The sequence below is a fragment of the Haliotis cracherodii genome, unplaced genomic scaffold, assembly GCF_022045235.1.
Source record: "Haliotis cracherodii isolate W230 unplaced genomic scaffold, xgHalCrac1.p SCAF_8, whole genome shotgun sequence".
Lineage (NCBI taxonomy): Eukaryota > Metazoa > Mollusca > Gastropoda > Lepetellida > Haliotidae > Haliotis > Haliotis cracherodii.
In genome coordinates, this window is record NW_027266341.1 from 16,689,793 (window position 1) to 16,712,594 (window position 22,802).

Consider the following 22,802-nt stretch of genomic DNA (forward strand, 5'->3'; position numbering starts at 1 on the left):
TTCCATATAAATGCGCACGAAGTCACGGGACTATCATTGCGCGGTTGTAATGATCATAATTATTTTTAAGTGTGAAAGCTGATTGTAAATGACTTGACAATCTAAAGGGGAAATGATGACGGGTCGTTATATTGTTGTCACTATCATAAGACCAGGAATTCCCATGTTACTGACATAAATCTCCCCAACAGAGCATGATATTGAACAATAACATTGTAACAATCTACTTCAAAATGAGAACAAGTTTCCGCTTTGCTACGCAATAGGCACACGAGTTACAAGGAAACATTAATTTGGAAAATCTTCATGACAAAACTGAACCTATATTTGTTAATTAAATCACAATCCCTAGGCCTCAACTGGTAAGAGTGGGATACAAACGTAACATCGATATCATTTTTAGTCCACGGAATCTATTTCTGTCCAGTACTGTACATCGGGCACAGCGCTCTACCGCAAACTCATAAAGCTTGTATCGGAAAGCTGGAAGGTGGTTGGCTGAGGGGCGGAGCTACGATGGTTGATTGACGTCTCGATGAGATAGGCGTGTGGTGGTATTATCCCCAAACAGTCGGAAGCCGCGAGGACTGACTCTGCGTCAAATCCGATCAGCGTGGTACGGATACAGATTCAAACGTAGTTTAGTAGGATATTGTGCTGTCTCTCATGTAGGATTAGACAACATCGAGGCTGGACGCTACGGAGTGACAATATCAGTGGAATACATTGCATAGTGTCAGTGACAGTTGCACGTGTGGACGGTGTCGTCAACTTGTACATTTCAGCACGTGGAGTACCTGCATGATACGCCCGTGACAGTTTGGGCGAGAGTGTGAACGGTAAGTTGATACTAGCGACAAGTTAGGATTAAATCCTTGCGCGCTAATTGGTGTGCGGTGGTAGCTTTTTGACACTTGATCGCTAATCAGTTTTTGTTTTTATACTTAATTAACTAGATGAGCGGATTAATTAACTGATATTGTTATCTTACTGCAAACTAGCCTCAGTTCTGATATGAGACCGTATCCGTAGGTATTCGTCCAACCACTTATCAAGACACCATCAACAAACATCATTTTATTCATCGTCAATGAATATAATAAGGGTTAGAAATAAAACAAACTGGTTTGATAAAATGGTTTCACATATAATATAAAATGTACAATTTGTTGCGAGGACTGAATGACCAACCATTTAAACCGTCACTGTAGGGTGAGAGCTATGATATAATGTACTTAAAAATTGTTGTTCAAATCCTGTGCAACACAACCGCTTTATGTAACAACGGGTAATTGTTGATTCCAATCAAAAATCGTGGTTGTCGTTTTTCCCTCTAGTTTACTTTATAAGATATGATCTGAACTCCGTTCTAAAGAAAGCTATGTTCCTGCTTCGGTAACCAAACTCTGAATGGATCCTTTGACGGGTGTCTTATCAGCGGTAACTTTCTGCACAGGACCGCAATTTACGCAAAAACACGATGTATATGAAATATGACACTTTGATATGTCAGGTCTGATACCCCTGAAAAATATTTAGAAATATAAACAGTGATGTTACTGTACGATTACTGGTAAAACAAACAACCCTAAATGCTAGGCCTGTGCTGGGGGCAAATGCTAGTCTCTCCAAATAGGCTTGTGTGAAAGAGTTGATAAGTGGATGTGAAAGGTATTCAATGAGAGTATTATATAGTTTATTCTTGAGTTTAAGAATAAAAACATCTGATGTAAATTGAGAGTTTGACTTTTGGACTTTTGGATTGGATTTTTGTTCATGTAGAGGTCAGGGTTTGGGCGTGGGGTGGGGGTCTTTAGATTTTGACATTATGAAGGGGAAAAGACAATTGTTAGGGGAATAGGCGGGGGAGGGGGGGGGGGGGGCGGGGGGAGGGGTTGGGGGAAGTTTTGTCACATGAAAAAAGGAAGTGGGGGGTAGGGGGGGGGGGTGGCAGTATGAAAGCTCAGGGAATTGTGGGGGGGGGGGGTAGGGAATTGTAGAGAGGCAGGTAATTGTAGAGGGGGGCAGGGGATGGTAGATGGGGACAGGGAATTGTAGAGAGAGGCAGGGAATTGTAGAGAGAGGCAGGGAATTGTAGAGGGTGGCAGGGAATTGTAGAGAGAGGCAGGGAATTGTAGAGAGAGGCAGGGAATTGTAGAGAGAGGCAGAGAATTGTAGAGAGAGGCAGGGAATTGTAGAGAGAGGCAGGGAATTGTAGAGGGTGGCAGGGAATTGTAGAGGGTGGGGGGGTATGGAATTGTAGAGGAGGCAGGGAATTGTAGATGGGTGGGGATGGTAGATGGGGTAGGGGAGGGAGAGGGAACAAGGGGTGGTAGAGGGGGCTGGGGATGGTAGAGGGGGCAAGGGATGGTAGAGGGGTAGAGGAGGGAGAGGCAACAGGGGGTGGTAGAAGGGGCGGGGGATGGTAGAGGGCGCAAGGGAGGGAACAGGGTGTGGTAGAGGGAACAGGGGGTGGTAGAAGGGGCGGAGGATGGTAGAGGGGGCAGGGGATGGTAGAGGGGGGTAGGAGAGGGAACAGGGGATGGGAGAGGGGGCGGGGGATGGTAGAGGGGGTAGGGGAGGGAGAGGCAACAGGGGGTGGTAGAAGGGGCGGGGGATGGTAGAGGGCGCAAGGGAGGGAACAGGGGGTGGTAGAGGGAACAGGGGGTGGTAGAGGGGGCGGGGGATGGTAGATGGACAGGGATGGTAGAGGGGGGTAGGGGAGGGAGAGGGGACGGGATGGTAGAGGGGGTAGGGGAGGGAGAGGGAACAGGGGATGGTAGAGGGGGTAGGGGAGGGAGAGGGAACGGGGGGTGGTAGAGGGGGCAGGGGATGGTGGGGGGGGGGCAAGCACAAACTAAAGCAGAAGGGAGTACTGCTAGTGGGGTGGTAAACTAGTGAACAGGTGGTTGAAGGGGATGTAGAAATTTTATAAAGAAAGTTTTTGGGGAAAGAAGAAACAAAAGTGTTTTATTGAGTACTAAATAAGGCAGTAAATCAGAAAGTGATGTAGGGAAAGCGAATGAACATTTATTTACTTCACAGTCAGCAACGTTCTGGTTGTGTCACACCTGTATAGGTAAGGTGAGTGAATGAATATTGTTTACTCTAAGTAATGCAATATTTTATAATGGTATAGGGAAAGATTAAGGTGACAAAGGATTTTCAATAATTGCTTCTAAGCTTGTTACGAGTTCGTCTGGGGTTTGGTTTAATAATGTCCTCTGGGTAATGAACTGATACTGAAGCAAATCATGAATGTACAGCATTAGATATAACTCAGTATAACTCAATCTCACTTTAATCCATATCATATGCTTACCGGGTATCTACAGTGAGTTAACATTAATCATGTTACAGAAATATGGTATTGTGTCATCAAGTTGTGTTACTTAACATGTATTTGATCCGACATGGGCACTGTATGGAAGATATTTTTGAATGTTTAGGTTATTTTTACAGATGTTAGACACAACTATATATACAAACAATCTATTAAATCATGGACATATCATTGATGTATCGTCATAGCACATGTTTGCCTGGGGCGGTGGGGCAGCCTCGTGGTTAAAGCGTTCGCTCGTCACGCCAAAGGCTCCGGTTTGATTCCCAATATGGGTACAATGTGTGAAGCCAATTTCTGGTGCCCCCCACCATGATGTTGCTGAAATATTGCTAAAAGCGGCGTAAAACCATACTCACCCACTCACTCATGATTGCATGGACTAATAAACAATATCATTAAACAATTTGCTGATCAACAGAGTGACACAAACTTGCACAATTTGTTAACTGCAATTACAATATGCAAACTAGTGTCACTTTTTAACTTTTATAATTTTTTAGTTCCGAACTTTTGAAAATATACCATGGCACACCATCAGACTATCTAAAATGTATATTAGACTCTTTTGTTAACCATACCAGTATTGTGGGAAACTTTCTCATTTCCAACACTTCAAACCTCATCCGTGAATTATTCCCATGTTTGTTCCTTTCTTTCAAATCCTTCAAGTCATTCTGTGACAATAAACACTTCATAGCAAACACATTTTAAGGCCATTCGTTGCCTCAGCAAAGTCACATATTGATTTCCAATCCTCACAGAACAATGAATTTTACTTTAATGTCTTCATATACGTATATTTCACAAGAAAGTCAATGTTCCTATTGCATGAACGAGACAAGCCAGAGGGAGGAAAGTATATTTAGTCATACCATGTAGCAGTGTCATGCATCACTGACAGTATGTATGGGAAGTGAAATGTACACTCGGACACGTGGTGTTAACGTGGTGTTATTGGTTTCGCTGCTCTTCTGACTGATATGTTTTGAATCACTGAAATAACTTCCATGTTTGTTTTTCTGGAAAAAGAGTGTAGCGTTTGAAATATGTTTCAGCAGATATGCTACATCTATTTTTTTCAGAAAAGTAAAGATTCTGTAAATCTGGACTTAATTCCTTGACATTTTCTTTGCATGAGTGAAATGAACATCAATTCGGGAGACTGGAAACGTGAAATAACTTGCATAAAAAAAAAGTTTCAAACCATCAAGATAATGCAACACATGAGCTTACATTTGAATAACAAAAATGTCAAATGATATGAAATTTTAAGATTATATGTTCCATAAAAGACTCAAGTTCTTGCAGATAAATCAGAAGAATGAATGAATGTGTAATACATGCCAACATGTATGTAGTTTAATTACAAATGTCAGAACTGTGAAAGCTATGTACAAATATATAGCATGTATACATTACACACGGTGGCACCACAGGAACATAGTTTGTAGTACTGGGAAAAGCCATTTCAGGTGTTTGTATGGAGGTTCAACATATGTTTCAGCTTACCCTGAACTGTTTTGATGAAGCCTAACATCAATAACAGATGTTTTTCCTTCATCGCGAGTTTTCTTAATTTCAAAAGCCATCAAGAAACGTCTTTACCTTTACTTAAATTGAACATGTCAAGTAAACATGATTTAGTGTAATATAAATATGTATAATGCATGGATTACTGAAAAAGTTTTTTTTTTTTTTTTTTACAGTAATTCATACATTCTGTGAGTTTAAGTTAATTTAAAAAAATAATTTGTATCAAATTCGAACTTTCATTCAGAAGTTCTTTCAAAGCATAAATAACTCTTTCATTAATCAGTGGTAATGATGAAAATAACAATAAATCATTTACCTATAAAAATATCCAAGGCCTTAAAAAAAATGATGATTTAAGTCTCTGTGTATGAAGCCTTAAACCGGTTTGAAAATCAGCTTTAATTTCATTTGCTGCAATCCTCAAAAACTCATTTTTAAACTGATTCAATTTGATGTGTAATTCTTCCATGATGCTTGCAGCATATTCTAACAAATTTGTCTGTAATATCCCATGTGGAACAATTATCTCTTAATAAGCCTAAAAAATTCAGATCTCCATTTGAACATAACAATCCACATTTTGCATCTCTGCTCAAAGATCTCATTAAGAACACCAAGAAAATGGATTTGAGCCCAACCAGGAGGAAGGTATTAATCATTGATAATTATGTGTAATGTTACTTTGTGGATCAGTGAGGCAAACATTTTTGTTCTGGCAGAAACCCAGGAGATTCCAAAGCACACAAGATTCAAGGATACTGGACAAGTCAGGATAAAACTTTGGCAGATTGATTTGGTAGACTTAGGGCATTTCACACACAGACAAAGGAATTAAGGAATATTTGTTCAGGAATTTATTGAGGAGTTCTGGCAACAGGTGAAGGAAATTGCTTCAATATTGTGCTGTTACATGTATTCTGTCATTGGTGTTTTTGCTTAATATTACAAAACTGAGCTAAATGATTATTAATTATCAGAATAAATTTTCTGGTAGAGATAATCTTAGTTCATTTTAACTTCAATTGGATTGGAGGCTGGCAATTACATCTTTTTACTAGATCAAGATTGTGTTTGCTTAAATGATGGTGTATGTGATTAAATTTAATTTCTATTCATTTTTTAAAGTGAATCTGACAGCTAATGTACAGTTATGATGGAATAATGATTAATTCTGTTCCCATATGGCGGAGGGTTCCTGGTTTAAATTATATCACAAAGCCTCCAAGAGCACTACCATTAACAACCAAGCCTAAGTCTTCGTTTACAGCAAATGTGAGTTTGATGGATATTTGATGGGTAGAGCTGTCTTGCAACATGGCGTCGCTCCAAATACCATCAGTTTGTTAGGAATTACACGTAGTTACTAGTCAGTTATTGGTCAGTAAAAATCTTCACATTCGGAAAGTCATAAACTTCAGAGGTCAGCCAGTTCTATCACCTCTTCCCTAGCCATCAGCCCAGTTTGTGACCACTGGTCATTCATTCATTGTAAACCTGTAATTGACAAGCACCTGTGTGGCGGAAATCAACGAACATGTCAAATTGTAACAAAACTTATTATAATGGTGTTTTGTGTTGGGCACGTGAGAGGCAGCCATGTGTAAAAATGTCTTCAGGTCAAGATCAGTCTTCTGGAAAACGTTGTCTCTTTCAAGAATCAAAACATCGAAATTGTTTCTTTTCTTGCTTTGACATGTCATAATTTGATATGCACACAATAGTCGTCTGAACTGCTGATGAAATATATTGCAGTTCTGTAAATGACAGCTAGAGACATATGTATATCCACAGGTGACAGGTGACCTTTTCACCTGTCATTTTCTTGTCACTGTTTGAAATGGACAAGATGGTTGTAGTAGTGTTTAATCGGCTTTTGTACCCCCAAGGACATCGGTCATTAGTCTTGAAATTCTTTCAATTAAATTAAACAAAGAATTTTGTCAGTGAGTCTGGACCAATTTACAATGACTTGAGGGAAATCTTGCAACTTTGATGATTATTAGTCTGTTTTAAATTTTAATCATGGAATATTGAAAGATATGCAATCAGTTTGGAATAAAAGCGACAAAACCATTTCAATAATCATAAGAAACAGGTAACCTGCTAAAAGCAGAGATGATTGTATGATTCCGACTATGTCACAAGCATGTGTGCTTTTGAATCGCTATCAAATAGTGATGATACCAGGTGTTCGCGAAAAGGCAAGCATATCCTGCCCCACCATTGGCACCTATCACAAACGCATGCAAAGGCAAGTCAATTGTTTACCTGAAAAAAAACCATTCAAAAATATCAAAATAGAGAATTGCATCAGAAGCCATTTTGTTACCGAGTCAAATCTGAAAATGTCCCCCACAAAACTCCCTGAAAGCTTCTAAAAGCCCCACCCAGTCCCCCTAATGCTGCAACCTCAACAAAGCAATATCTGACCAAGAGTCACATGACGCTGCCTGCATGAATAACATGCTCAATTACACCCCAATCCATCTTCCTGTTCAGAAATGGATAAGTATTTCCTCCAGCAGATCCTGGTTTGACTAAGGGAAGCAACTCTGCACTGTAAGTTCATTTTAGTAGTAACAAGTTGCAAATTTGTCATTTTTTAATGCAGAAAATACAAACAATCAACCTACAGTCTTAAAATAAAAGCTAGATTGAACAAAAAATAACTTTCTCCAGCAAAATAGTAGGAAACACTATTGATCATGCACGTAGCAGCACCAGGCTATACAAGCTGCTTTAGCCGTGGCTGCTTTGGAATATGCAGAACTGAGGACATAATTAAGACTAACACAAAGTCTGTGAAATCTTGTAATACAGTCACAAATTTCTCTGTGTCAGAACATGTAATAAGAAATGTTATGCTGATTTCCTAATTGTTGAATATTGCTAGCCAGACATGTTTATTTTTATCATCTAGACTGGCTGACCGATTAAGTTTGTTTCAGATTTCCCCCAGTCCTGGTAGGGCACTTGCTGCTAACAGACAGAGAGAACACTAAAAAAAGCTCTTAAGATTCCTTCTGGTCAGCTGAAATATGATCCCCAAGGAAGCCATAGCTCCATCTCAAATCTCCTTTCACTCCCTCAAACAAGTCTTCAGGCTCTTTGTGCCCTCGACATCCAAGCATCTTACAAATTGGTCAAGTTACAAGTCTACATCCTACTTGAATCCACTTGGAAAAACTTAAAACAGCAAATGCTTCCTCAGAATATTATTCTAGAGTGGCAGCAACTAAACAATCATTATCTTAAACCTGCTTCTACACTAATGTTAATTAACCGTGCAATACAATCAAAGTCCAACACAACTTAGCAGGAATGGTTGGGAAAGGCAGACTTTGGCGCCAGGACAGGAATGTTTGTTTTGCAATATGTATTTTGGGAAGGCTATATCCTCTAAGAACATCTTGGGATAAATGGATAGAGTGTTGGCTTTGAAGTCTTTTCAAATACGCCATGTGGCTGGGTTCACGTTGTTCTTATAGCTCTGTAACGCCTACAATCATAATAAGCATGTTTTGGCACAAATGTAAACAGAAAATTCTGAAATGCCATTTGGTATATATTTTGGATGTAATCAAAGAATTGGTATCTAAATATTTTTGTTGGATTTTGAAATGAATACATGTCTGTATTGAGCAAATTTCAAAGGGATATATAGTTTTGTGTTTTTGTCGATCTTTGTGTTTGTTTATCATTGTTGAAGTAGGGAGACCGCCCCTAGGGAGACTCATCTGTTCAATGTTTAGGGTCTCTGTTCAATGTTTAGGGTCTCATGCCATGTTGTTCACAACACAGTTTGTGATTCACTGATTCTGTTGGGGCTCTCAACACAGGACTGAGTGAGTGAGTGAGTGAGTGAGTGAGTGAGTTTGTTGATTAAAACCGCACTCCAATATTCCAGCTTTATGACACCGGTCTGTAAAGAATCGAGTCTGGCCCAGACAACCCAGTGATTTACATCATGAGTTATGATTTACACAATTGAGATACGATGACATGCATCAATCAGGTCAGCGAGATGGTTATTTTCTCACTTGGCAGCAAGGACTGTTATGGGTAATTCTGAAAAGAAATATCTCTATCCCCACCATGGGACACATTACATTTTTTTTGTTCATAATGTTGTGAATTTAAACTATAAAAAAAAGAGTCCTATAAAGCCTTAAGAAGAGACAGGCACTAGAGACGCTTTAAATTATGTCATCAGAAAAAAATGATAAAATGCGAAATTAATAAAAAATAAAAGGGCCCTTCTCTGGAAAAAATAATTTATGGCACCAATTCTCGAACTCAGTCTTGACAAGTATCTCTTTGATAAGCTAACTACAGTAGTTTCTGATAAAACATAAAAACTTGTCCCCCATTTCATGCAGTATGCTCTGAGCTGAAGAGCACAGAACAAGAGCCATAGCTCTGTAAAAAGGAATTTAAGACACCAAGTTTCATACTCAATAAAGATCATGACCAGTAATGTCAATGTGTAAAATTTCATTTCTCTAACTTTAATAGTTCTTGTGAAAGTGTCCCCTTTGAGAAGCGGACGGACGGAGGAAGACGGAAGGACAGACAAACTCCGTTCCAATATCCCCCGCCCCACTGGCAGGGAAAATAACCCTCTTGTAAGGTCGTTAGGTTACCTATGTCAAGTGATTGTTGTGCGTTGGTTTGTTTTCACGCAGCTTTGATAGATTTCTGTTAACGAAGTTAACCACAAATTACTCAAGACACTTTAGAATTTAATAATTACATTGCAAGTAAGAAAATGTAGTTTTAGTCCTCATTTACGATCTTTTCATCCTCATCATGATGGGGATGCGATGAACAGGCCTCATTATACACATGGGAATCTAGATCTTCAACACAGCACGTGAACACTTCCAGAACTCTGCTACTTCGGGGTGATATGATACAGCAAGGTGATGATATGATATGTATCATGATACGCATGTTTTCATCGTATCATTAGAAACATCTTGACTATAAATATTTCAGAGCAGGTTCAAAGGAACAGCTAGCTGTAAACACATGTTCGTAGCGGAGGGTTTTTTGTAGTGTTCCTGAAACACTAATTACAACACATTTTGCAATATTAGAACGACAAGGAGGTAATTATATGGTTTTGGTTTGGTTTGGTTTGTTGTTTAATGTCACACGCAGTAATATTCCATCTATATGACGGCGGTCTGTAAATAATCAAGTCTGGACCAGATAATCTTGTGATTAATATCATGAGCATCGCTTCATGCAATTGGGATCAATGACATGCATCAACAAAGTCAGCCAGTCTGACCACCTGATTCCATTAGTCGCCTCTTACGTCAAGCATAGTCACCTTTTATGGCAAGCATGGGTTGCTGAAGACGTTTTATAACCCAGTTCTTCATGGGTCAGTAATTAAATGAGTAGTAATTACTTTATTTTAGCAAGTGTATCGTCTTGTATCGATACAGAAAAATCGTGTACCGTACCAAACTCATGACGCCGATGTAATGTTTCACTGCTGATCCGTTTCCCCCAAACACCCCAAAAACTCATCTCAGGTGAGCTATTACCTTAAGGAGCAGTATCATGTTGTAATTAAGTAGCTGTTCCAGTTAAAGTGTCCAAAAGGATGGGAAAGTGAATAAAATGTTTTTGACTCAGATCAATAATGTCTGCCTTGTAAAAGCCCAAATTCAAACCTTTTTCATTGTCTCTGGTGTCAAGTTACAGTATCACCAGTAAATTCAAGTATTCTTCCCAGCAATCTGCCAATTCAAAGCACGAAAGAATAAACAAGGAGGAATCTGGAATAATATTTCCATGTTTTGTGATTATAATCATAAATAGCTGAAACCTCAACTGGTGTGGTGCAAAGTTAATCACTTTGGGGAAAAACAGAATTTGATATGAGAATTTAATTTATATTTTTTTTTTAAAAAAAGTTTATCTCCAGTAAAACAGCTTGTATATGAAATTGGATCCTCTTCACCTCGGTACCCTCCTTCATGTTCAACATGGTCCGTTATATCCTTTAAGTACAAAAATCTTGAAATTGATCCTGTTAAGTCATGTCTGAAATAGACACCACATGGTTAGGATATTTTTAAGTGTAACTGCTTTTTTGATGAGAAATTTATCATACCTGATGTTCATACCCACTTTGAGTACATTAGGAACCCTAGGGGCAGTTCTGCCAATGATTTCTCCCAAATTACCTCTTGTCCATTTCAAGTCAGTTTTTCATGGCCACCATTGATCAATCATAACAGTGGAAGACATTTCATAGCTGTCGGTCAAATCAAAACCTCCTTTTCAGTTTTATATATAGCAGACTTTCTGAACCATAAACTTTTCCTAGTGTGAGGCAGTACTTATCATAAAAAACCTGCTGTGAATATTCTCAGCATAATAGCTCATTTTCATTCCATCAATTCACGGTTCAATCTCTCTATAGGTGAAATTGACGATGGTTCATATCACGTCTATAGCATGTGTCACGGAGTAAGGGTGACAGGGTCTGATTTCACCTGTTGTCAAGCTTTTTGAATGTAATGTAGACATCACAAGATGTAGGCTCATCATTTAGCTTTTCCACATGGCTGGATAATGTGATACATGATTATAGAAGATGTTTACAAAATATATATCAATACTTTCTTGCTTAAAGTAACGTGAGGTATGGATTATCATATGATCGACATATTATTGTAATCTTTAACCATTCTTTGAATATCTTTTGAAATTGAAATCATGTCATCATATTCTGTAAAGAATATTCATGACACCAGCATTTCAGAAAAGGAACCAAATATTTTTTCAGGTCACAGCAATTGGGTACCAAACCAAGTCATACACTAAAATAACATTCTGTAGAAAGAAAAAAATGGCTAGAACATGGAATAACGGATGATGATGAACTTTAAGTCCTTAGGGTATTCATAGTTGTGTCTCAGTCAGAAGCAAAATGATGAATTTACACTCACATCAAACTGGTTTCAGCAGCTTGTCTCTTTAAGGTTTCTAGGGCTATGGTCCTGCCACGCACAGAAGAACATGTAACACATGTGGTGTCTCCTTGGGAAAGTGACTTTATTTGAAATGGGCCTCTGTTCACCCAGCAGTGAGTGGGTACCCGGTAGGATGAGAGGGCAATGTGGTTGTTAACCTTCTAGCGCCTAATAGGCAGCTTGGGGTGTATACTCCCCAGGGAGCTGAGAATGATTGTTGAGTGCGCACTGATCCTTTGACTGTGGTTATTATTATTATTATTATTATTATTATTACCATTATTATACAAGTTAAATTGATCACACCAGGTGGTCGCAGTAAGTGGAACTATACATGAAACCCAGTTAAAAAACTGTCACCTTTGACCTTCAGAGAGAGAGGAGTGAGAGGCCTGGAACGTTTTACCATTTATCATTATGTCAGGTCCTAATTTTGCCCATATTTTGAGAAAAAATAATAATTAGATTGTATTTTCAACAACTGTATACCATTATAGATGTAATAAAACATTTCAGGTGCATGTAAGATGATTGGGTACCAGAAACACAAATAAATCTGTTGTTTCTCCAAGAGCAGAATTCAAGACTAAACTTCCATGTGCAGCCAACATCAGGTTGCTGGGTAGAAGTGGTTATTGAGAGGTTTAATTCAAGTTCAGTTAGAGTGATGTAGTTCAGTTCAATAATCCATCACGTGGTATACTGATACCAGTATGTGAATAGTGCTTGACCCCTTTGCTTGAATAGCCAGACCCTAGGTACATAAAAGCCATCATCCATGTTATTTTGACTCTGCTTGCCATAAACAGACCGTTATGAGACAGTAATACATGGCTTCAAAAGCTTCAATGAACCCGTTTCAGCATGCTCAGCCACTGTAAGCCACACTGAAACTGTGCCAATGACAACACGGTTGATGCTTTAAGTTATACCTACATTGCTGCCTACAATGGTGCTACAAGACAAATATTTTTGAACTGTTTCATGACATTATTATTCATACCCTCCACAACACCTGGCTGTTTTAATTTAACCAGTTTTATAACTGGAATAATATTTGTTGAAGTCTATGGCCATCCTAAATTACTCACAAACTTCCAGAAAGGGGACAAACCGGTGAGCCCACCATGCAGGCCTATCCTTGTCCAAACCACCAGCCCATGGGCGGATACAGAGGGGGGGTGCGCACCCCCCTTTTTATTTCGAGAAAAATCTTTATTTCTGTATAAATTACCACCAAAGACAATAAATAGATCTCAATTTTGCAACCCCCCACCCTTTTAAAAAAAGCTGTATCCGCCCATGCAGCTCCACTCTTGAAGGTGTGGAAATTCACTGTGCATAGTTGCATCCCTTAGTCATGCCAGGATCCACTGATCATCAGAATTTGAATCCTATATTTGAACTTAGTCAGCACCCAACGCTTGCTTGCCAATTAAAATAGAAACCCTATGTACAAACTCAATTGTTCAAAAAGTTATCTGGAGCTCTGATATGGAAAAGGTTTTGTCCGATTTATTTGAAATGTGCATTTATGGGAATCAAATGCAATCTTTCTGCATGATGATAAATTCATTAACTAAGTCACTGTAGGGGTAGGATGCAAGCTCATGATGAATGTAACATGCACCGAACCTACAAAAGATATCTTCTTATAATCACATTTTGCATTAAGTTCATAGGTGCTGGGTTAAAACAAAATCTGGAATCTAAATTCCATTTTATCTGAAAATACAATCCAAAAGTTTGAGTCATTATTGCTATGAGTTAACATAAAACTATTTTAGACTTATCATCAGAGCATCATGTTAAGGAGAACAAGGTTCTTTCAAAACATTTTGTGAGATATTTTTTGTGAGATATACCTGTGAGGGGACACAGTGCGAGTTCAGCTTCCGTTAACAGTTATGATGGGAGGAGAATGTGACACAAAGTGCACCCACTGGGTTTGTGCCATATGTGAACAAGTCTACTCAACCATATACCCTCACACTTTCACACGAGCAGTTCAACTTGTGGGGGAACAGGGGGATATAACCATTTTTACCTCAGAAAGGAGGTCTTCCTGTTTAAGATTAATAGTAGTATAAATCTTCATGTGATCTTATTCAAACAGAGCTTGACCTCCACCCTGGACATCCAATATTTAGCCATATTGCATATGGGAATAGGAGGTCAACAAGGAAGACGTCTAGGTCCTATTCTATTCTTTATGATGCTCCTTTTATTCTGTGTTGAACATCAGTGGACTGTATCTCTTAATGTTTGGTCTGTTGTATTGTGAAGTATTTAATGGACATTAGTAGTGCTTGTATTTAGCATCTGTTTGGCTCACAGTGTGTCGTCAATTTCGACAAAGGAGGTTTTTGACTGTTTCCGTGTGTCATTGTTACACTGACACACCACATGTTGTGCAACATTTCCTTCAAACTGTGGAGGTATTTAGTAAAAATCCTCTCGCACGGGGTACCTGCACTTGAAGTGTGCTTTTCATGTTCTTGAAGTGTGACGCTCACGCTTTACACCTGTCGTGGCAGTACTTATCTACCTGTCATAGTGTACGTATATTTCAATGTAAAGTAGAATCTGCTCTTTTATGTTCCTCAAACATCTTGAATATTCAGTGTTGAATGAACTACAGTAAATGTGAAAATACTGATTCATGATTTATAATATTTAACTTGACTATGAGTTTTGAGTTTTGATATGATTATAACTAAATTAAAGAAATAATATTTTAACACAATCTCTCACCTCTGTAGATCTATATATCTTTCTTGAAGATTGATATAAACATTCTCATCAATACCCACTTGTATGATATTTCATGAAGGTTCTCTCAACAAAACTGTTTTTATCAACATGCAAAAAATTCACTTATTTGTTTCTTGAATTTTAAAATTTTAACCAATTAATGGACCTACCCGGTATGTCAGGGCATGAAAGTTATTACACTCATTGTTCATTGATCAATATTTTCAATGCTCTGTATACAAGTGTTTTATATGATGGAGCATGCATTTATAAGGGCAACAGATACTCTGACACAACAATGTGGACAAATCTACGCCTCACTGTTTTTACTTATTTTACGGATCCACAGACTGTAAATTTGGTTGAAATGGAAAAACAAATTCTGAATATGGTCCTTTTTATCCTGCCAATAAGATGATAGCATGTTGCACCAAAAAACATTTCTCAACAAGAACTCACTATAATAATTTTGTTTCGTGTAGCAATGTAAAAAACACTCTATTTTTCTGCCAGCCTACTTGTAGTGGTTGAGGGAACTATAAAAGATATCTGAATTGGTTTATTTTTTTATTACATTTTCACCTAGTGACAGGTGTATTCCTGTAAAAAAAGGAATAACAACAGGTGTGGCCTCAGGTTAACGATATTTGAATTGATGTATTTTCATCTCAGTGGTATAACATTTACTGGAGCCATTCCTGACATTATAAGTAACATTCATCTATATCATTTTCAACCAGCCATCACTCAGTCATGACAAATAAGAACTTACATACGCAACACTGCCCTGATATGTTAGCTCCTTATGTACCTTTGTTAATCTCAGATTTAAATAGACATTATACCAAGAATGTACAGAATAATTCTGAAAGTCAGTAATCCTGAACAAATTAGGATGAGGGAAGCTGAGGTGTACATTGAAATATGTTGAAGGTTACCAAGTCATAACAGATTGGAAATGAACACGATATCAACGCCCTTACAAACAACATGTGTTTATGTTTCTTCCCTGCCACCGCCTTGACTGACAGCTATGAACATCGACAAAGATGGGAACATGGTATTATTGTTGGCTCTCAACTCTCCTTTATTGGTTGATGGCATTCCGGTTTGCTCTGTTGGTCAGAGCCTTTGAATACCGATATCTTTCATCTCTGGACCCGCAATATAAAAATTATATCAAGGAGGAATTGATATTTCGATATCATCCACTTAGTATTTTTCACATCCTTGTCATAACATATGTTGTATGTCCATGAAGTGGAGAGTTATTATCATAGAAGTCAGCCACCTTTTTATGATGATTATTAAGATGCTATTATTTTTTTTTGCCACCTTTAGTTTTGGCTTTATAGCAAGTTGCAATTGTTAAACTGAAATATCTTTAGGCACAAACATGCATTGGTTGCTGTGAATTGGGGGTGGTAGGGTGGTGTCCTCACGCTGAAGACCCGGGTTCAGTTCCCCACAGTTACAATGTGTGAAGCCCATTTCTGGTGTCCCCTGCCATGATATTGCTGGAATATTTCTAAAAGCGGCGTAAAAGCATACTCACTCACTCATTCCTGTGTATTGCCTTATTCCTTGGTTACCACAAGTTTCCTGACATTCTTTAATGGCATGACCAAAATTCTTTAACATTCATTTATCTTTTGGTTTAAAATTCCTAGTTAGCAAAAGATATTTCTGAAATTTTCTCCTTTATGTTCCTCTGAGCAATCATTCCCACAGGTTAACAAAGTTTTCTCGTTGGGGAATCCAAGTTTCATTTTGTCCAGAAACCTATGAATGTCACAAACATCCACCAAAGGGGATTGGGTGGTCTGGCTCTGTTACGTTACTAATTGTGGGGATTGTTGCTCATGTTTTCAGTTACTGGTTTGTCTGGTAAGGATTTGGTTATTTACAAACTCTATGATGTACCTAGAATATAGTTGACTGGTGTCAAGGGGTAATGCAATTTTTCAGTGCGTTTTTCCACTGTGGCTGTGGTCTATTTGTAATGGTTCTCTAAGAAGTCTGTGGACACATGGAGTTTATGGTAATTGTATCGGAAATTCATGCGTTTCTCATTTTGTCTATAATTGTCTGTGACAGTTCAGTTTTGGTATATGAGTTTAAAATTCCCGTAATGTTATTAGTTGTTCTGTTTTATCTTTAACAAAAAAAACTAAATTCATATAATGTGTTGGAATATTTGTCAGAAGCAGACCCTGAATAGTCTACTGCTCCTATTCTGTGGATTCAACAGTGTTTATGAACTTGGTATGGGAGATAACTGCATATGAGGCAAAAAGAAACATATAAAAGTTGAACTAGTGAACGAATATTGATTTTGAACAAGCATTTTTTTCCTTCTAAATTTGTCTGTTAAAATAACATTTTTTTCTATTTGTAATAGTTTTCTGAAAAGTCTATAGGACTTATGAGTAATTGAAATATGGCCCTATGGGTTAATTGAGTAGAAAGTACATGCGTTTGTAATTTTTAAACAATTGTTTATAACGCCACATTTCATCGTAAAATTTGTTGCTCAGTTTTAATTTTATTTAAACCCCGAAATAATTATGGGGAGACAATGCCTACGTGCTGGTTCATGACAACCGGAATGAGGCTACTGCGTTCATTTACTGTGTTAATAAATTGTTTTTGAAATTCAGTATCTAAGGGAGGTGATGCATCGTCATCAAAAACATGTTCAAGATGTAAAACAGGGAATGAATTGAAACCAGTATGGTTTGCATTGTTTTAAACATGCCTGTGTTGATTAAATATTTTGGGGGAATTATTATATTGTAAATATTATTTGATGAACATAGAATTTGCTGGTGTGTTGATGCATCACATCAAAAGTTTCTTGTCATATTTACAGAAGCGTGAGGTCTGCCATTTACTGACGGACAAAGGAGTGCATTTGAACAGACTGAGCTCACCTTAAAATGCAACATGTTAACTCCCACATACTGTTTGTTTGTTTGTTTGTTTGTTTGTTTAACGCTGCACTCAGCAATATTCCAGCTATATGACATAGTGAATGAAACTGTCAGGTATCCTGCATTTTCAAAGGATCGTGGCTACATTGCAATGATTCATTAATCCAAAAACTTGTGTATTTCAAGAATTTCACTTGAAATGGTACAAGGTATTTCACTTTAAATGACGCAGAACCTAGAACAACATCTTGAACAACATAGAATCTCTCTTTGTTTTAAAATAACATCACTATTCCTGAAATTTACCTGTAAATTGTTTTTTTAAATGGCTTATCTGATACCCAGGGCGTTTTCCTTTGGGAGAAACAAGCAAGCTTTCACTCCCGATTTAATTGGGAAAACCTATCCTGCTAATCATTCCACAGACTAAGCGCAATGTACAAGCTGTGGATATCAGTGTTTATACAACAGGCAGGTTGGGAACATATTTCATGATGGGAACCGTGACAGGGTTATGATTGGCAATTACAAGAATGACAGGTCACAGACATTGATTGATGATGTTATTTATGAGGTATCCCGCTACCAGTGATATAGGTAGGGTGGGGATGAAACATACGTGGGGTGAAATTGACAATGGTTGATATAGAGTGATATACACTGATGGCTGGTGTCTTGTTGATTTCACTTGGGTGGTGTAGGGTATAGACAAATATTTTCTTTCAGGAACAAGCATCCATCTTTTTATATTCTCAGGCATGAAACAATATTATTTTTTGCAGAATTATTTATGAGTGCTACCTTTTGAACTCTTGATGACTAAAACTGATTCGAAATGGAAAATAGAATTATCAGCTGAGAATTGAAAAAATATCTTAATTTGTTTTACACTTTTCTTTTCAAAATATTGCAATGGCCTGTTTGAACTGTTTTCACCACATGTTTTGTTAACAGACATACACTATTACAATTAGTGTGATATTGACATCATCTGCATCATTAAAACAGCAGAGGAGTTTAAAGTTTAATCAAACAGACTTTCAAAGGGGAAATGTGTGCTTTAAAAACATTCACATGGGTGCCAAGTGTGTTAAGTTACAAGCCAAACCTAATCCAATTTACAAGGAAAACTGAACCTTGCAAAAATACATTAACTAAATATTATGCTTTCTAAAACACACAAGTCTTGCAAAGAAATTTAAAACATTTTTTCAATTTGTGTAAATAACGTAAACTTTTTCCTTCTTGTGTAATAAAATGACATACCTCGTTCGCTTATCATTAACATCTTTTCCAGGGAAGCTGAAAAAACAATCCATCTTTTTAAATTACATTTCACCATTCGAAATTGAAAATTTGCTCAAGCAAAGCAAGATGTTTAGCTAAGAAAGTGAGTTAAGCATCGCCACTTGAACTCAGCCGGCTCCATTACCAGTCTAAAAAGCATATTTAGTTAATACAAGCTGAACATATGTTATGGGTGCTATTTTGACCCCTCGGCTGGTATGATATTTAGTGCTTGTGAAAGTCATTCAAGCGGAACTGTCTCTTCCACGTCACTTTCAACTGTAAGAGATAAATTACTGCGTACAAACAAGAGTGGATGGATGTTGGAAGTTCACAAACATGAAATGAGGATAAGTTCTGCAGGGATTTTGTAAAGGGATCGGATTGCAAAGAAAACGGCAAGTGCACACGAGATGTTGGAGATCGTAGTTTGTTCGTTACTGTAGTGTTGTCCGTCTGTTTGAATTTCGTTTAAGTCACCCGGGAGTGTTTTTTACCCTTAAAATAATCCTTCAAGTGTCGAGGGAGATGTGAAAAAAGTTCTCGGACCACCTGGTTGATGTAGCTTGACAAGAGAGAGTAATGATCCAGTTAACTTTATGGGAAAGGGGGCATATTTGAAACTGTTTTGGGTGTTGTGTTTCTGTGTAGCACTATGAGACATGCTGGTAGCTGTGGTCAGTGGCACGAAGTTGGTGGATGATTGCATTGATAGTGTTTTAAATGTGAACAGTTCTTAGTTTCTTCATCTGCAGCTGAAGAGAGTGATGGTGGTGGTGGTGGTGGTGTGAAAGAATGGTGACTGTAAATTGATGATGATGATGATGATGATGATGATGATGATGATGATGATTGAGGAATGGATATGATAATGTGATAAGATGATGAAAAATGAATTGATTATGTTAGAATATCCTTTTTGTTTAAAGAAAATGAGAACAAGCATCCAACTATACTATTTTTTCAGACATGAACAATATATTCTTTTTTCAAAATTGAATTATGAGTGATACCAATGTAATTAAACGATTATTATCGAGTCTGGACCAGACAATCCAGTGACTGACATCATGAGCATCGATCCGCGTGATTGGGATACGATGCCATGCATCAACTAAGTCAGCGAGCCTGACCACGAAGCATAGGTGCCTTTTACGGCAAGCATGGGCTGCTGAAGACCTATTCTACACTGCATCTTCATAGGTAACTCAAGCACACAGTATAGAAACAGCCTAGTACTGCTGGACTATCACCCGTCACATGACTCCATGGATCTCTCCAAATGACAGTACTAGGTATTATACATCTCTGCAGGATTAGATTTCACTGTTATGATCACAATTATAACATGATATATTTACAGTTCACATGTTGCCGTGGTTACAGTCAATATGAACTGAATAACGTAATATAATTCCACAAGGAATAATTACTTTTCCATGAAAGTGTTCTTTCCTGATGTTACATTCAGAATTAAGGTTTTTACAGAATTCTGGAAGAATGGAAAAATATTATTACACTGACATAACAGACTGTCAATATTTTTGACACAGCTCATTCTGCTCTTCCTCCTTCGGGATAATTATAACTGGCAAAAAATCATTGAATGAGCAACTCTTATTTTTCACTCCTTTTATGGGGAATGAAGGTAATTTTGTTGCCAAATCGAATTGGTGTCCTTTATAATGTTATCAAAAATAAGGAAAAAAATCAGAAATACTGACAGCAATATGAGCAGATTGATAAAAAACCCTGCTCTGACATACTCCAACTGAGAGTGAAAAAACGCTGGGGTCTGTGTTAGGGCTGGGACGAGTCCAAATTTACTACCTGGGTACTCTCCACCCTATTACCCGACCCTCCCCGGGTACCCATGTAGATATTTAGAGATAGGTACAAACTGTCCGATTTGGAAAAGTTTGACCCTAGCCCTGGCAAAATGTATTTAAATATGTGTGTAAAACGATCTGGTCATGCATACACTGAAGTTTATTGAATGGAGTTTTATCTTTATTCAAACATATAAAAGTCAGAAGGAATGGGTGCATTGTCAGAAAGAAATGGGAACATAAGTGACTTGTAGTGTAATCATAGAGTTTTAGATAATTTTTGTCATTAAACAGTATATCAGGTGACTAACCAGGGGTCTGGGTAGTCCTGTGGGTACCCGAGGCCCTACTCTCGACCCACCCAACCCGAGTACCCGAGTTACCCGTCCCAGCCTGTTTGGTCATAGCTCATATACTGAGAACACCCACTGGTCTGTTTGAAAAATATTTAACATTTTATTGAGCAGGCGCTGACAGAATCCTGACAGTAGCAAAGGAGGAGATGGAATTTTCAAAAGCATCTATTTGTCTATCTTCTCGAGGCAAGAAAGTTAACTGACTTTGAAAGTCCAGTTTCCACCCTTGCCAAACTAGGCTGGTATTATGGAGTTACATTTTGGCTGGACTAACGAGTCTATGCATAGTCCAATCAAAATCATGCAATGAAATCGAAATCCGGTTCGTAAACTGTCATGCAGATTTTGGTCGATTGCAGGATTTGCAAAGCAATTGCACTGCCAACTCGTCAACAGATATTTTCCAAACATTTTCATCTTTTTAATCAAGGTGCTCGCATGATTTGATGTACTTAGCGATGTAAGACCCGTTTTATGACAATATAGATCTTGATGATCGATCAGATCGTCTTGACTGGGCGCCACCATTTAGTGTGAAACAAATGCAAGTGATGGGATCAGATTGGTCCATAGGAGAGGTAATAACTGGTAATAGCCACTGGTGGCGCTACGATCGCTACGATCGAGCCCAGGTATTCCAGCATAGTTTCCCGAGGGTGGAAACTGGACTTTTAAAGTCAGTTAACTCTCTTCCTCGCGAAGATGCCATTTGTCATATTTGGAAATTTCACATGCCAGGGTATATATATATACAGACATGGTTCTCAAAAACTAGAGGTTCTTCTCACACACAAGACTGCATTCATGACTATTTGATTTTTTGACACTTTTTTGACTGCACTGTAATAAGGGATTGACTGACTCACACCACCATCAGCAGGACCCCATTGAGCTATATAACACATGCACCAGTGCAACCTATTATTTGAAATCCAAATTATAATTATGTCTACATGCTCCAAGTGCTTGTAAACAAATGTCAGATGTCTGACTAACCCTTGCTTGTCCACACATCAATGATCTTTGAACACATTCAATACATCAAAGATTTATGAATCATACTACACCACTGATCCCTGTGTTATGTGTAATTTGTCATGCTTTCTTGGGCTTGATGTCATCAAACTGTGGGTACTTCAAGATTATGTGCACATGTTCATATTACATCATTAATTTGTGTTAAAGCACGAAACAGTCATCCGCGATCTAAGCTTCATACATTGTACCCACCATGTTGGGATTCAAACCTGGGTCTTTGGCGTGATAAGCGAATGCTAACCAACAGGGCTACCTGACTGCTCTATATAAGAATAACCTCTGAATGTTTTTTGGTTTTTGTCTGAATAGGGTTTATACTACTTTGATCACTATTTCTGTTATATGTCCACATGTCAGCTCGATGTGGGAGAAAAGCTGAAAATGACACTGCAGACTCTATACATTTGGGTGACCTCGTGGGCAGGGATATGGTGCTAACAGACCTAGTACCATAATTTGGCCATGTCTGTGTTTTCAACCCATGATCAATGAATCCTGCTTAACTAAGGGATGCAACTCTGCATTGCAAATTGCAACCCAAAAACCAGGCTATCATTATATTCGTAATATAAACTGCCAGCCAAAAGAATATACACACCTGATTTGATAGTGGCTAAAAATGAAACGATCGAGAAATGGTTATTCCGTGTAGATATGCAAATGTATTTGATGCGGGCATCATAGTTGTGTTTTGGACCCAAGTTTGCAGACTGTTTTCAGACAGTAATGTT

At 38.0% G+C, this 22,802-nt stretch overlaps 1 protein-coding gene across 1 annotated transcript in view; it reads left to right on the top strand.

Moving 5' to 3' along the window:
- Nucleotides 1–583: 583 nt before the first annotated feature.
- LOC139450035 (protocadherin gamma-A3-like) overlaps nt 584–22,802 on the top strand; it is a 42,090-nt gene continuing 19,871 nt past the window's right edge. Inside the window, exon 1 of the mRNA XM_071231664.1 lies at nt 584–839. The gene's annotated coding sequence lies outside the window, so the exon portion shown is untranslated. The remainder of the gene's footprint in view (nt 840–22,802) is intronic.